Source organism: Macaca thibetana, chromosome 5, assembly GCF_024542745.1.
Source record: "Macaca thibetana thibetana isolate TM-01 chromosome 5, ASM2454274v1, whole genome shotgun sequence".
NCBI classification, from domain to species: domain Eukaryota; kingdom Metazoa; phylum Chordata; class Mammalia; order Primates; family Cercopithecidae; genus Macaca; species Macaca thibetana.
In genome coordinates, this window is record NC_065582.1 from 5,517,901 (window position 1) to 5,534,421 (window position 16,521).

Sequence of the window (16,521 nt, forward strand, 5' to 3'; positions counted from 1 at the left end):
CAGTCTTTTTCCTTGTATCATCTTGCTTTTTTCTGGTTCTTCTATTCTGTTTGTTTTCATCTTGGTCATGTAAGAGTTTTTCCTTGAGTGTCTCTTCACCTGGCGGGGGTTCACTTTTTAAAAGTAGAGCACCAAGGGCCAGTGCAGTGGCTTATGCCTGTAAACCCAGCAATTTGGGAGGCTGAGGTGGGAGGATTGCTGGAGCCCAGGAGGTTGGGGCTGCAGTGAGCTGTGGTCGTGCCACTGCACTCTAGCCTGGGTGACAGAGTAAGACCCTGTCTCAATAATAATAATAATAATAATAATAATAATAATACATCAAAAAGGCTGACCAGAAAGCTCTGTGTACATGTGCTGGGCTTATGACGCTGGTGGCCTTCGCTGAGGAAAATTGAGGGATCAACTCCACTGAGGAAAATTGAGGGTCTCCAAATATTATGAGTTTGCAAGTATTTTCTCTGGGATAGCATCCTGCAATTTCTTTTCTGAGGATTTTCCTCTGGTGGCTTTTCTGGGTCTGAGCAGCGGGAAGGGGATGGAGATACCTCAGTATTTACTAAGCTGACTGTTCCTCAATTCTTTTGCCTAGAAAGAACTCCATTTCTGTCCTCTTCAGTATCTGCAGGGAGAGGAGTCAACCAGCCACTTGAGAACTGGATGGAGGCTGAGAATTGGAGTGATCTAACTGTTCCTTGTTAGGCTTTAGCTTAATCCTGCTGTCCTTCTGTTTAGTTTCCCCTATTCCCGTGCCTTTTGCCTTTGAAGGTTCTATATGGAAAATTAACTCACTTCCCATAGAAAGCCCTTCAACTCCCTTTGTGGGGAATAAGGTTTGACTTTCTTTCTCTCTGCTAAATCATTTGTCATTCCTTTTTCCAAATTCTTTTTTTCTCATTGACACATAATAGATGTACATATTTTGGGGGGTACATGTGATAATTTGTTGCATTCATACATTGTGTAAAGACCAAATCAGAGTAACTGGGATATCCATGACCTTAAATATTTAACTTTCTTCCAAAATTCTGTCTTCGCATTTCATGTTTATAGATATTTCTTGGTTTCCTAAGGATGGGGTGTATTTCTGTGACTTGTTCTCCTTGCTGTTTCTGAGTTATTTTTGAGAGAAGGCAGCCAGTGACTATGTCTTTACTCTGCCATTCTGCAACCAGGTCTCTTACATTTTTATAGCAGAAAACATGGCCCACCCTGTCATGGATTTCTATAGTTCCTTTGTTTTTTAAAGTTTAAAGCCTAAAGTTAGAGATAAACAAACTTTTAATCTAATTTGGGCTTACATTGGCTAACTGGAAGAGATGAATTCTATAGAGAAAAGGCTATGGACACATACCACCAAGCATCTGGGTAGAATACTACTTCAGTGCACAGGTGTTCTGCCTGTGTGACCACAAGGTAAGCATCTGGATATTAGATATTGTCTTTGTTAGTTTTCGCCAGATGTTTGGTGTTATGGAATAGACATAGCCATGTAATTAAATTAACTCATGAGTGAAACACTGAGTTAACAAATAACTTGAAGCTACTCTTCTGTACATCCTGTGTGTGACCATGAATGAGTGAGCCTCTCATTACGTCAGCCCATCCACTGATGAATGCTGTAAGAGGGGCCAAGAAATTCATGTCTGCGGGCACTGATCTGGTAACTGTAACTTTTCAATTCTCTTTCATTCCTAAGGAATCTGTTAAAGTATCACAAGGAGATGGTTTCCATCTATGCTTTCAGAGGCTGAAGAGCTGCCTTAGAGAACTGATTAAATGCACATATTTCTTCTATATATTGGATGTAGGATTCCTCCTACCATCCCTAATTTAACTGGGAAACAACCCTTCTTTTATAACTCTACTGATATCTTGAATATATAATTCAGCAAAATCCCCTTGGCTTGAAAACTGAGCTGGATTGGACTAGAGGACTGAATACATTTGTCAGATTGGTGCTCTCGGTAGAGTGAGATGTTTAAGTCTGAAGGCTATGTCAAGGCTTTTTAAGGCTGGATATGAGCAACAGATACATATACACACATAAATCGATTTTCAATTACTCTGCTCTTTATTTTCAACCTGTTTTGTAAGGTAGACCTCAAATCCCACTCCCTGGGGGAAGCTTTCTGCACCTTTCCTTGGGTGTCCTCACTGGCTTCCTTGTTTACGATTGGCAGTTGGTCAGCTCTGTGCTTGACTGATGCCAGTGTCACCTTGAAATGAGGGACCTCTATCTCCTGTACCTCAGAAGGGTACAGTGGAAACTGGATGAAGACACGTGCTCTTCCCGAGGCCTCTGAGCTGGCGCTGTGGGCTTAGAGTAGTGTTGAGCAGAAATGTACATAGCACTTTGTTCTCCATGCACACTCAGTGCACCCGGCCCCACCAGCGGCTTCCTTCCTGGGGATGCATCCAGCCGGCCTGGAAGGTGCCAGGTCAGTTCTCTAAGGTGATGTAGGCGAACTCCATGGTATAAGGCAAAGGACTTCCAGAGCAGGTGCAGGACTCAGGCCAGCATGAGAGGAATGTCCCTTCACTCCTCACAGTTCTACACGTTAGGAAATTCTCATCCTTTAGACAGCAGAGATACACGGGAAGGGCTAAGATGGGCCGCTGTCACAGGGAGAGCCGGCAGCCTCAGAGAGAACTGAGATGATTGCTGGTTAAAAGTCTCCGTGTGGATCTACTGGGTGGCTTTGGGTAAAAGGACTCCTGCAGCCGGGCACGGTGGCTCACACCTGTAATCCCAGCACTTTGGGAGGCCGAGGTGGGTGATGACTTGAGCTCAGGAGTTTGAGACCAGACTAGGCAACATGGTGAAACTCTGTCTCTATGAAAAATACAAAAAATTAGCCAGATGTGGTGGCACACGCCTGTGGTCCCAGCTGCTCAGGAGGCTGAAGTGGGAGGATCACTTCAGCCTGGGAAGTCGAGGCTGCAGTGACCTCAGACTGCGCCACTGAACTCCAGCCTGAGCAACAGAGTCAGGCTTTGTCTCGAAAAAACAAGCAAAAAAAGGAACTTCTGCCAGAAGGCCCTTGGAGTGATATAAACATAGTTGGCAGTAAAAAAATATTTATAATTAATTACCCAGGGCAGGTCACACACACAAATACACACACACACACACACACACAACCTAATAAAACAGAAATCAGAAACTAGTGATTTTATCTTTTTAATTTTTTCATTTTCACATTTTCATTTTGTTTTAAAAATTTCACTTTTTTCAATATAAAAAGAATAACTGACCTATCGTCAAGGTAACCAACATTAATAGCTTGGCATGTCCACCTTTTTATCTTTTCTTAATTCAAACTTTTTGGGGGGTGTCACTGTTGCTTTTGCAAAAAGGAGATTATAATATGAACATTTATTTGCATCTTGACTTTCATTCTTTACACTACATCCTGTCCTCTTTCTAGATCAACAGATTTTTTTTCTTTTTTGAGACAGAATCTCACTCTGTCACATAAGCCAAAGGGCAATAGTGCATTCTTGGCTTACTGTAACCTCTGCTTCCCGGGTTCAAGTGATCCTCCCAACTCAGCCTCCTAAGTAGTTGGGACTACAGGTGCACACCACCAACACAGCTAATTTTATTTATTTATTTTATTTTTTATTTTTGTAGAGACGGGATTTCACTATGTTGCCCAGGCTGGTCTCAAACTCCTGAGCTCAAGCCATCCACCCACCTTGGCCTCCCAAAGTGCTGGGATTACAGGTGTAAGTCACCGCACGCAGTCAACACATAGTCTCAATTTGTTCATTTTTGTTGGTGCATAACATTCCAGAGAATGGATCAACCACAGTTAATTCAATTATTTAGTTACAAACAGACATTCAAGTTTTTTCCAGTGATTTTATCATTACAAATAAGTCTGTAGTGCTCTAATGTTCTACTATAATTATGTATTATTTATTTTAGAAAAACATTTAAAATATATTGATGAAAAAGAGATTAAAAGAAAGATAATTATACTATGAAGCTGGGAAACACCATACTATGTAATACTGTAAAGTCAATGATTTGGAATGAATACATAGAAGAATGCATTAAAATGTTACCTGGGAATGAGCTCCATGCCACTTCTCTCTTGCAATAATGATCTTTTCATTGCAGTGTATGTCTCCCAATGCACACTGCAAACACCTTAAGGTCATAAACCAGGCCTTTCTTCCTTGGCTCCTCCAAAGCTCTGAGCATAGCCTTGCCAAAGGCAAACAGTCCCAGGCCCACACATCCCACGGTGCCCTAACAGTTTCTTCTAAAAAAATAGCAGTTTAGACTTCAGAATGAAATTTTCCCAAGTATACAATGTTATAAACTGGTATAGTCTCATGCCAGCCCACAAACCCTTCTTTTAACCCATAATGAAGCTGAACTATGTACTTATAATATTATAGTTTCTTATTATTTCTGTGGGAAAAAAATGTTCTGAATTCCAAATGAGGATCTGGGCAGAGGAGCCCTACTCTGTGTGTGTGTGTGTATATATGCGTGTGTGTGTCTCGTGTGTGTCTGTGTGTGTGTGTCTGCGTGTGTGTGAGAGACAGAGAAGGGGAAAGTCCTTTCCCTCACTGCCCTCAAACAAGATGTTCTTGTCTTTCCTCTTCTGCCGATCTGATTGGGTATGGACATGGAGCGAGTGAAATAGACAATATGATAAGTAAACATGAAAATGCCAGAAAGAAAGCCAAAGAGCAAATTTAACATAGATGTCTGATATTTTTCTTTGAGTCCTCATTCATTTTTGAGATTTAAGAATTTGAATTTGATTGCTAAGAATATAGTAATTGAAATTTAATGTCAGCGAAATGAAATTTACAGTTAGAAAAGACATTTAGTTGTTACAGATTTCTTGGAATTCTTAAGCATATTTAAAACATGATAGTCATCAAAACAAAATATTATTTAGATATTGATGATGAGCATGGGATGTATCATTTATTAATAGCTATTGAGCTGGTCACACGTTAATTGATACATTATTTTTATACTTTGGGAGCACTGAATCCCAGCAAGTTTGTTCTTATATGTTATCATAAGTTCCTTCGGAGAGTCAATATTTGAACTGCTAAGATAAAAACAAATGCTTCTAAAAAGGAAGTATCTTGATGAAATGAAAGACTGGGAGAAACTATACAGCACTTGTAGAAAAAAATTTTCATCTATGTAACTTGAATATACACATAGATTTAAAAATTCTTAAAAGATGTGTTAATCAGTGCTTTCTGGTTTGAAGCATGGTAGAAAAACCAGCTAAGCATTACAGACAGATAATATAAAAAATCGTAAGCATATCAGGAAATAGGTTCTGAAATCACCTATAAAATTATGTAATTTTTTTTTTTTTTTTTTTTTTTGAGACCAAGTCTTGCACTGTCGCCAAGGCTGCAGTGCGGTGGTGCAATCTCGGCTCCCTGCAACCTCCACCTCCCAGGTTCAAGTGATTCTCCTGCCTCAGCCTCCCAAGCAGCTGGGATTACAGACACCCACCACTATGCCCAGCTAATTTTTTGTATTTTTGTATTTTTAGTAGAGATGGGGTTTCACTGTTGGCCAGGCTGGTCTCAAACTCCTGACCTTGTGATCTGCCCTCCTTGGCCTCCCAAAGTGCTGGGACTGCAGGCATGAGCTACTGTGCCCGGCCAGCATTTTGTCTTAACAAAAGTCAAATCTATTCTCAAAAATATTAACTTTTCAATAGGAACAAGAATCACCCATACATAGCCCATCACTCGGAGACACCCACTGTTCATGTTTTGATGTACTTCCCTGTGGTTTCATGTATGTGCCCATCTTTACGGTGGTCATACTCTTCTCCTCTTACTCTCAATGTATAGCAGAAATATTTCCAACTAACATGCTTAAGCTCATAATCAGCAAAAGTATCAACAAATGAAAATGTTATCTATGTGGTAAGATATTTCTAAGCATTGTGAGAGATGATAGAATGAGAGATAACGTTCCTCTAATTTCTCCATCAGCAAAAAAGGTTTGTCAGAAACTGTCTTAACAGTGTGACATCCACTGCACACATTGTGACACAAGTGGCCATAATGCTGTTGGTTCTGTGGAGTCTGGATAAGTAAGCAACGAGGAAGGGGCCCCATGGGGGGTGGGGGCTCATGTCGGGGAGGGCCCTAAGTGGGGAAGAACAATGAACAGTTGTAAGAGATGGCTAATCACAAACATCTGTGGGCACAACGACCTCTGTTTTGCACGTAGCCCCTCCAGCACGACCCTATTAGATTTCCCTCCAGCCCGTTTCTTTGCAGACAGCCCCTTCTCTGCTGTGCTGCCTGTTGCAACCTTGCAACGTATTTTCACACTTTCTCTAATCAATCTGCCTTTTTTTTTTTTTCCTACAACTATCTTGGTAAATCCTTTACCAACTGTGAAGCCTGCCCTGGTAGTAGCACCCATGACACATTCTGCATCATCAGAAAGACCAAAAGATCTTATCAAGATAGGAAATAAAACTAAATAAAACTGGAGGCATTTTGAGCATAATTTGACGATGATGGCCCTGTAATGTGGGTATCTCACAAGTGACTGCCTCTGCCTGGCTGCCCAACACGAACTTGCTAACTAAGGTGATGCTGGCCAAGCCGTCTGCTGTTTGCAGTACTGTTTCTTCTCTCCTTCAGTCTTACAGCATTTCAGTCATGTTTGGCTGTGTTTTCTTTCTTCTCTCTAATTATTTGAAATGAAGTAAAACTAATAGTTGATATTAATGATTTTGATTTTTTTCCTATTTTTTTAAGAAACATTATCTTTTTCCTAAATGACAGTCTACCCAGAACTTCAATATGTAAGACAGAAAAAAGCAGACCTTTGTTTGGAAAGGAGCGGTGCCTAAAGCCAGGATCCACAGTTTTAGGTTGAGAAAATACATGATGGGCTGTTGAAACCAGTATTTTCTTTCAAATTACAGCGCATTCAAATTTTACTTATGCTGATTGTTTTGCCAACAAAAATTCAGTTTTGCATAAACCATTTATCACACAAAGAGTTTCTGATGGAAATATCTGAAAATTTTTAGAAATCAAAAAAGTGAATACATTTGAAAAGTTTGAAATGAATGTTGGTTTTGTGGTGACACAATCTCTGAAAATTATTACTGTTCATTCAAGATGGAATGAGGAAAACTGTGTGTGCCTGAAATCCACAGTTGAATATACTTCTTCTTATTTTTTTTTGACACAAGATCTTGCTCTGTTGCCCAGGCTAGAGTACTGTGACACCATTGAAACTGACCCAATAGTCCCATAGACAGTTTTTTTTTTTTTTTCTTGGAAAACCATATACGTTGATCCTTCTGTTCTTAAAGCTTGAAATTTATATTTGTTTTATCTGAGCTTCTTCCTCAGGAAAGGACCTCTAGTTCTGGCAAAAAGTACCTAAGAACTGAAACTTACCAGATAATCGTATCCAGACAATGAGATGCCAGGCCCTCATTCATCATGATTGCTTCCTTGCTCCTCCCTAGTTTCTGCTTTCTTACACATTATTATGCTTCTTCCCTGCCACATAAACCCCTGATTTTGGTGGTCAGGGAGATGGATTTAAGACTGATCTCCCATCTCCTCGGCTGCAACACCCCATGAAAACCTTCTTTCTTGGCAATAATTGTTGTCTAGTGATTAGCTTTCTGTGAGGTGAGCAGCGGGACCTAGACTGAACCCCTGGCATTTTGGGGACATGGTCATGGCTCACTGCAGCTTTGAACTCCTGGGCTCAATAAATCCTCCCATCTAAGTCTCCCAAGTAGCTGAGACCACAGGCTCGAGCCACCATGCCCAGCTAATTTTTGTTTTTTGTTTTTTTTTTTTGGTAAAGACAGGGTCTGTTTGTGTTGCTCAGGCTGGTCTCGAACTCCTGGGCTCAAGCGATCCTCTTGCCTTGGCCTCCCAAGTACTAGGATTATACACGCGAACCACCACACACACCTGGCCTAGCTTTTTTTTTTCTTTTTAAAGTTGTTGTGTATTTGTGTGGGTGTGTTTCGTAAAATAACATTAATTAACTTTATTTGTGGAAATGGAAATTGGAGAGAAAGTTAAAGGGGAATAAATATTTTGAGTTAGGAATTCAAAAATAGAATTAAAAAGACTGAATTATTTTAGAGTGTTATAAATGTGTCATGCAACAGACTGAGAGGGCAATAAAGAACAGTTGGAAATTCCTCTAAGAAATCAATGATTTGTCAGGTGCAGTGGCTCATACCTGTAATCCCAACATCTTGGGAGGCTGATGCAGGAGGATCATTTAAGGCCAGAAGTCTGAAACCAGCCTGGACAACATAATGAGACCCTGTCTCTACAACAATTATCAAGGCCTGGTGGTGCGCACCTGTGGTTCCAGCTACTCAGGTGGTTGAGGCAGGAGGATTGCTTGAACCCAGGAGTTCAAGGCCGCAGTGAGCCGTGATTGTGCCATTGCACTCCAGCCTGGGTGACAGGGAAAGACCCCAACTCTAAAAAACTTAAAAAAAATCACAACTGAAGAAATCCTTGCATTTCATTGATGTTGGAGAGACAATTGGGAAATATAGTGTCAATTTTTAAAACCACAAGTTGATCTTATTTAGAACCCTTCAAAATCTTCCTGTTGCTCTTAAAATAAAATGCAAACCCCTTATTCTGGTCTCTTCCACCTATTCACCACATCCCTGTCCTCTTTCTGTCACATAACTCTGAAGTCAGTCATTTCCTGTCTGTTCCCAGAATATTGCCAGGCCCTCTTGCTTCCCAGACCTCTGTCCCCACTCTTTCCTCTGCTTGGGTGCAGTTGGTATCTGTGGAGGGTCGAATTGTGTTCTCCTCCTGCAAATTCATATGCCGAAGTCCTAACTCCCAGTACCTCAGAACATGGCCTTATTTGGACATAGGGTATTTGGAGATATAATTAGTTAAAATGAGGTCCTGTGGGAGTAGGGTGGGCTCCGTATCCAATATGATCAATATAAGTGTCCCTATAAAAAAAGGAAATGTGGACACAGACACATGTGCAGGGAGAACACCCCATAACCATCAAGACAGAGAGCGGGGTGATGCATTTACAAGCCAAAGCAAGCCCAAGCTTGCTGGCAAACCACCAGAAGCCAGGAGGTGTGGAAGTCTCCCCCAGAGCCTTGAGAAGGAACCAACTCTGTGGATGCCTTGTTCTCAGACTTCCAGCCTCCATAACTGTAAGACAATACATTTTGGTTATTTAGGCCACTCAGTTGTGGGGCTTTCTTATGGCAGCCTTGGCAAACTAATACAGGACCACATCATTCTTCACGTCTTGACTTAAATCTCATTTCCTCAGAGTGAGCTTCTTGACCACCTGGTTGGCACAGTATTTTCTACCAAAGCTCCTGTTGATTTCCTTCAGAGCACTGAGACAACCTGTGACTATTGTGTTGGTTTGCTTGTTTATTTGTCTGTTGCCTTCACCTTCACTAGAGCATCAGGGGCATGGGCGTAGAGGTCTTGTCTAGCTCTTGCTGTCTTCACAGCAGCTCTCAGAGTGCCTGGAGCATCCCAGTGCTCACTAAACATGGATGGTAAATGACGCCAAGATGAATCAAAGGTTAAGGAGACTGTGCCAAGAGTTGTGCATGTGAATTGCCATGCACATTTGGTATTTAGCAGAGATAAAGTTCTTTAAGGAAGTGAGAACTTTTAAAATGTTCTCAATCCTTTGTTTTATGACACTCTTCTGTCTTTCTGATTGGCAAATTTCCAAACATTTTCAAATAGAATAAAGGTGTATTATTCAGAATGCTATGAAGTTTGGGAAGGAAGAGAACACACTGAACATCATCACGCTTCATATGCTGAGACCAAAGGCTTACAGAGAAATAGTAAACGTTGTAGCACATGAACAAAGAACCTGAATAGACATTTTCCATACAAGACATACAAATGGCCAACAGGTGTATGCAAAAGTGCTCAACATCATGAATCATCAGAGAAAATGCAAATCAAAATCACGAAGAGATACACCTCCCTCCTGTTAGAAGGGCTATAAAAGGGAACCTTTGCACACTTGGTGGGAATATAGAGAGTTGCAGCCATTATGGAAACCAGTATGGAGGTTCCTCAAAAAATTAACATGGAATTACCATTTGTATGACAGTACCAAATGAAACCACCATGCAATCCAGCAATCCCACTTCTGGGTACATATCAAAACGCAATCAAACCAACATCATGCGGAGATGTCTGCTCCCTTGTGTTCACTGCAGCGCTATTTCCAGTGGCCAAGATGTGGAAACAACCGGGTGTCCACCAATAGATGAACAGATAACAAATTGTGGTTCATATATACGATGGAATATTATTCAACCATAAAAAAGAGAAAGAAATCCTATCTCATCTGCAACATGGATGAACTTGGAAGACATTATGCTAAGTAAAATAAGCCAGACACAGAAAGACAAATATTGTGTGGTTTCACTTACATGTGGAATTTATAAATGTTAAACTCATAGAAGCAGAAAGTAGAATGGTGGTTGCCAGGGATTGGAAGTGGAATGGAGAGATGTTAGCCAAAAGATAAAAAACTTAGTTATGTATAATATCGTAAGTTCTGGGAAGCTAATCACAGCAGGGGGTTCGCGGATGTTTTAATTCATTTGTGGTAATTGTTACACAATATATGTATCTCAAATAATCATGTTTACTTTGAACATGTTCAATCTTTATTTGACAATTACATACTTTATTTTTACTTACTTAAAATATTTATTTATTTATTTATTTATAGACAGGGCCTCCTTCTGTCACCCACTCTGGAGTTCAGTGGCATGATTACAGCTCACTGCAGACTTGAACACCTGGTCTCAAGGGAGCCTCCTGCCTCAGCCTTTCAAGTAGCTAGGACTGTAGGTGCACGCTACCACACCCTCCTAATTGTGTGTGTGTGTGTGTGTGTGTGGAGACTGTCTCGCTATATTTCCCAGGCTGGTTTTGAAATCCTGTCCTCAAGTCATCCTCCTGCCTTGACCTCCCAAAGCTCTGAGATTACAGGAATGAGCCACCATGCCTGGGCGACAAATATTTTAAAATAAGAAAACAAACATAAACACTATTAAAAATTTCTTCAAATATACAGATGACCAGTGAACCAAGTAGTCTCCTAAATTTAGGTTACAAATTTGAAATGTATTCTTTAAACTATCTTTAATACCCGAAACTATTCTAGTAATTGCTCTGCAGGACGTCAAGGCAAAGCTAGAGACACTGTGTCCCTCTGTCTTTAAAGGTAAAAGGACTACTTTATAGTTTGTCACCAGAAATAATGAATATTTCACATATTTCACAGCCATTTGGGAAATTATGCCAAAAAACACTTCAGGAAGTTTTCAAAGTTGAAAGCCTTCCTTTGGGGAGGGAAAAATGCACGCACGCACGCACGCGCACACGCACACACACAGACACACAGACACAGACACACACACAGAAATCCAGGCAATTTTAGAGAATGTGTTTTCCCTTCAGGGCAGAATGAGTATTACCCAAAACTGGGCAATATATTACTCAATGTAAACTCATGATTTTCAGAAAACAGTTGCAACGAAATGACCCCACTTCCCGGTTTCTTATAAAATGGAAGGAACTATTACATAAAGTAATAGTCAAACATGCTCAAGAATGGTTCGACTTGAGGCCAATGACCTTTGAACTTTGACTGATGGTTCTTTCAATCCCATCACTGTTCTACTGTCGCACAAAATTTAACTTGACTTTGTGTTTATTCAACTTGGACTTCACAATAATGTTCTTTGCAAGGCAGGACTGTTATCTGTGGCTTTTGTATTGGCGACTGCTCTGGCAAGCGTGGAACTTTCGTTTTCCATGACTTTCTAATCCCCTGAATTGCAGCACCTCGGAGGGGAGCCCCAGTGGCCAAGACAGAAGTGGTCCTAGTGATCCTGGGGAGAAAACTGAGCATCAGCTTGCAGACCTAAAAGTTCCTGATTTAATCATAGTTATAAATACTTAGGTTTTCACGCATATGCCTTCACGTTACGCATTCCTAGGTTGAATGTACAGTTCTAAAGTCTGTGATTATAGGTGGAGATGATGTTGGTGCCATTACTCGGATGCTACGGTGGAAATCAACATGTCAACCTACCAGACTGTAAGCAAACGGCTTAGAAGGCTGGGACTTTCATTCATTTGGTTCACTGCTGTATCCCTAGTGCTGGGAAATGTTCCTGAGCGCTCAACAAATATGACTTGAATGATTATTTTCTGAAACTTTGTTTCAATTTTAGGAAGCTAAATTAAAAACCCATTTGAAAGGGGTCAACTTTGAAGTGTCTTTACATTTCTTCCTTAGTTAAGATCTACTCGGAGAGATCCGGCACTATTGTGGTCAAGTAATACTGTCCTTACCCGACTCCGCTGAAAACAAATGAGTCCTAAGGCAGCCAGGCAGATCTTTTAGGATGTTCCATCCCACAAGTGAAATAGAAACATGCTTCACCCAGGAGATGACTCTAGTTTCACTATACAAGACCCTTCAACTTTTTTCACATTAGACTGAAGCGTTAGGTCAGATTTCCTCAGTATGGCAAAGGTGACTCTTTGTTTTGAGACGGAGTCTTGCTCTGGCTCTGTCGCCCGGGCTGGAGTGCAGTGGCACAATCTGGCTCACGGCAAGCTCTGCCTCCCAGGCTCACATCATTCTCCTGCCTCAGCTTCCTAAGTAGCTGGGACTATAGGTGCCTGCCACCACGCCCGGCTAAGTTTTTGTATTTTTAGTAGAGATGGGGTTTCACCGTGTTAGCTGGGATGGTCTCGATCTCCTGACCTCGTGATCTGCCCGCCTCAGCCTCCCAAAGTGCTGGCATTACAGGCATGAGCCACCGTGCCTACTTTTTTACACAGGCTTCCAGAAAGGCTGTAGTTTCCACAGAGATTCATTATTATATGCATCTCATCAAAGGGCTAAGAAATACTTCTTGACTATATCAGTACCATGCGGCTGTTTTGGTTCATTGGTACATATTTGGTTTGCAGTGATATGTCATCAAGGGCCTAAGAACAGAAATTCATTCTATCTTATGTTTTATGAGTTTAGGGGCCTGGAAAATTGCAAGCAACACCCATGCTTCAGGGAGGCCCCGGGACTAAGGAAAGGGGGCAGTCTGTGAGTCCTCCAGTTTCCCAGCTAATCAATGAAGTGAACAGTGCAAGGTTGTGGAAAAGATGTTCTCTCTGATTTGGGACATATATAATTTGTTGCGCCTGAGGCATGTGTAGGAGTTAATGTGTCCAGAGCTCAGAAGTTACAGATTTTGGAGTCATCAGCAAATAGTGATATCTGAAGCCCTGGGCGTGGAGGAGAGCACCCAAAGATAAAGCATGTAGAATGAGAAAATAAGAGGGTTGAGGATAGAATGCCTGGAAACACCATAATTTAGGGGGCTGGCAGCAGACGAGGAGCCGGCCAAGAACTAGAATAGGACAGCAGGCTGTCACATGGGCATCGCGGAGAGCAGGCTGCACAGTCAGCATTCTTAAATCCTACACAGAGACGGAGGAGATGACGATTGGAAATGGTCCCTTAGAAAGATCACTAGAAGGAAATACATAAAAATATCCACAGGTCTATTCCTGACTAGTGAGATGTCAGGTGGCTTATGTTCTTCTTTCACCATTCTTGCATCTTCCAAATTCTGTACAAAAAAAATGTGTTACATTTATATTAAAAAGCTATTAAAATATAATACAAGGCTCTGATCAAGTCTGAAATATTTTATGAGAGCATGATGAAAAGAGCAAGTACTTATTAATTCACAAGTATTTCGGTGCCTGTGTGCCGGGCACCATGCTAAGGATAAAACAATGAACAAGAGGACAGCTCTGTTGTTTGACAAAAAGGAAGGGAGGCTCGTTTGGCAACGGAGGGATGCAGGGCTTGTGGGGCACAGTGGCAGGAGATGAGGCTGGAAAGGTCGTTTGGTGCCAGATTACAATGGACTTTATGTGTCTTGTCAAATAATATGGCCTTTATTCTGAAGGTTACAGAGAGGCTTTTGAGGGGGCAGTGTTAGGTTTGGAATTGTGCTTTACCTGAAGTTAATTTTCTACTGAATTTTGGCAGTAGTGTGGCTGCTGACCTGAGGGAGTCCAAACAGGAGACCAGGAGCACAGGCAGCAGGCAAGTGCAATAACTGAATGAAGGCAGTGCCCTGGGCATAGGCCAGGCCCAGAGATATTTAGGGGTAGTGTCAATAGGATATGACTGATTGGATGTATGTTGAGCATCACAGAAGCTATCTGTACCCAGCAAGTGAGTTTCCAGTTAGCCTCATGCATGGATAAGTGGTTAGGATGCAGGATACAGGTTCATGGCCCCAGCTCCGTCTGGCTCCCCTGAAATCACACCACAGAGACAGCTGCCTTTTATAAACACAAGGCAGGCGGTGTTAGCTGGTCCAACTAGAACTCTTATTTCTTTCACCTGGGGCCTGTGCATGGAGGCTGATGACATGAGAGTGGAATCCCACGTGTGTGGTGAACGAGAAGTTCAAAGTGACACCTTGCATTCCTCCCTTCCTCTAGACTCTCCTCTTCCCGCTCCAGGGAAAATAAAGGAAGATGATTGTTTTGGTACAGAAAAAAAAAAAAAAAAAATACTAGGTTTTTAACTTGTGTCCCCGGGTTGGGTAAAGAATGACAACTATTCTACAGTTTGTATAGACTTTACCTTAGTGATCATTGCTATATGACATAAGACAGTCAGTGGCTGGGCCAGGCGCTGTTGCAGGCCTGTAGTCCCAGCTACTTGGGAGGTTGAGGCAGGAGGATTGCTTGAGGCCAGGAGTTCAAGGTTACAGTAAGCTATGATATAGCACAGCCTGGGTGACAGAGCAAGACCCTCTCTCTCTCTCTTCTTTTTTTATTTGTTTTTGAGACAGAGTTTCCCTTTTATTGCCCAGGCTGGAGTGTAATGGCACCATCTCGGCTCACCACAACCTCTGCCTCCTGGGTTCAAGCAATTCTCCTGCCTCAGCCTCCCCGAGTAGCTAGGATTACAGGCATGCACCACCATGTCTGGCTAATTTTGTATTTTTAGTAGAGATAGGGTTTCTCCATGTTGGTCAGGCTGGTTTCGAACTCCTGATCTCAGGTGATCCTCCTGCCTCGGCCTCCCAAAGTGTTGGGATTACAGGCGTGAGCCACCACGCCCAGCCTACCCTGTCTCTTAAAAAAAAAAAAAAGTGAATATTACAATAGAGGGAATAAGGAATAACGTGTATGTGAGGTCTATTTCTGAGACCAGAGTCACAAAACAGAATCCTGAACCCTTAGCTATTTCCTTACCACACAGGTGTTGGATACTTCCATTTTTCCAGTCTATATAATTCAATACTTTTGTGACAGAGAGGTGTTGGAGTTTTTTTTCTCATTTTTTTTTTTTTTTTTTTTTTTAGGCAACTGTTTACATACAAACAGCTATGGTCTCCCAGGAAGGAACTTTCTCTGTTGAATACAGAAGTCTGGGAAAAGACTGATGAAACTGCATGCGAGGAAGAAACAGGTCTAACTAAATGTGAATGTATACTTTTTTTAAAGCAAGGAACCACAAAGGGTAGGTCCCAAGGAAGCTGCATTGCTTGCTGCACCTATCACGCGGGCTGTACCTTCTTCTCTCATTTATTTCCATTTACAGCCTTGAAAACTGAGGCCTTAGGCTTTGGTTGAAAACCGAGGCCAAGGGTGCCCAGCCGGTGAGTTAAGGAGGCCCAAGCCGAATTTTGCTGGAAGTGCTCCAGTATAAAGCCTCTCTCAGAACCAGCCGCCACCAAGACGTCTTGAAGTCAAAGTAACTCACACCCTTGTCCACCTCGCCCTGCAATGAAGAAACTTCGGTCGCACAGGCTCCATAACTCATCTTGGCGTGAGCTGTGACTTACTGGGGGATGGGCCTCCTTTTCGTTCTAGCTACCAAGTGGAGCGGAGTGCCAGGTGGTGTCAGAGGGCGGGGCGGCCCCTCCAATGGTGGCACCCTCAACCACGGATAAGGTTCCAATTAGGTAAGGACGCAAGCAATGCTGTCGTTTCGGTTGACTGCTCCTTTCATTCCTTGGAAGTGGTCAGCGTCACAAAACGAATTTTCATTCGCTCTAAGCTGTCACACCAGCCTTGCTAACCGGATGGTCGGAGCCCCGTGCTTTCGCCGGACGCCCTCTTGGAACCTTCAGGCCACCCTGAGGATGGGCAGTCGGGTGCCCGCCCTCCTCCCCTACCGCCGCGGGCCTGCGCCCCCCACCCCGGACCGCGACTCGGGCGCTCTAGCGGCGCGTGCGGGCGCCCCTGGGTGCGAGCCACCGACTCACGAGCCGCTGCTTGTTGCTCCCGCCGCCGCGACCTGGGGAAGCGAAAATGAAATTGACTTTTCCGAGAAATGATGAAAGCGGCGCTGCCCGCCAATGAGCTGCGGCGGCGAACTTCCGCACCTCCCGGCCGGGCCGCTCGCGCCCTCCCTCCGCCTCCACCTCCTGGTTG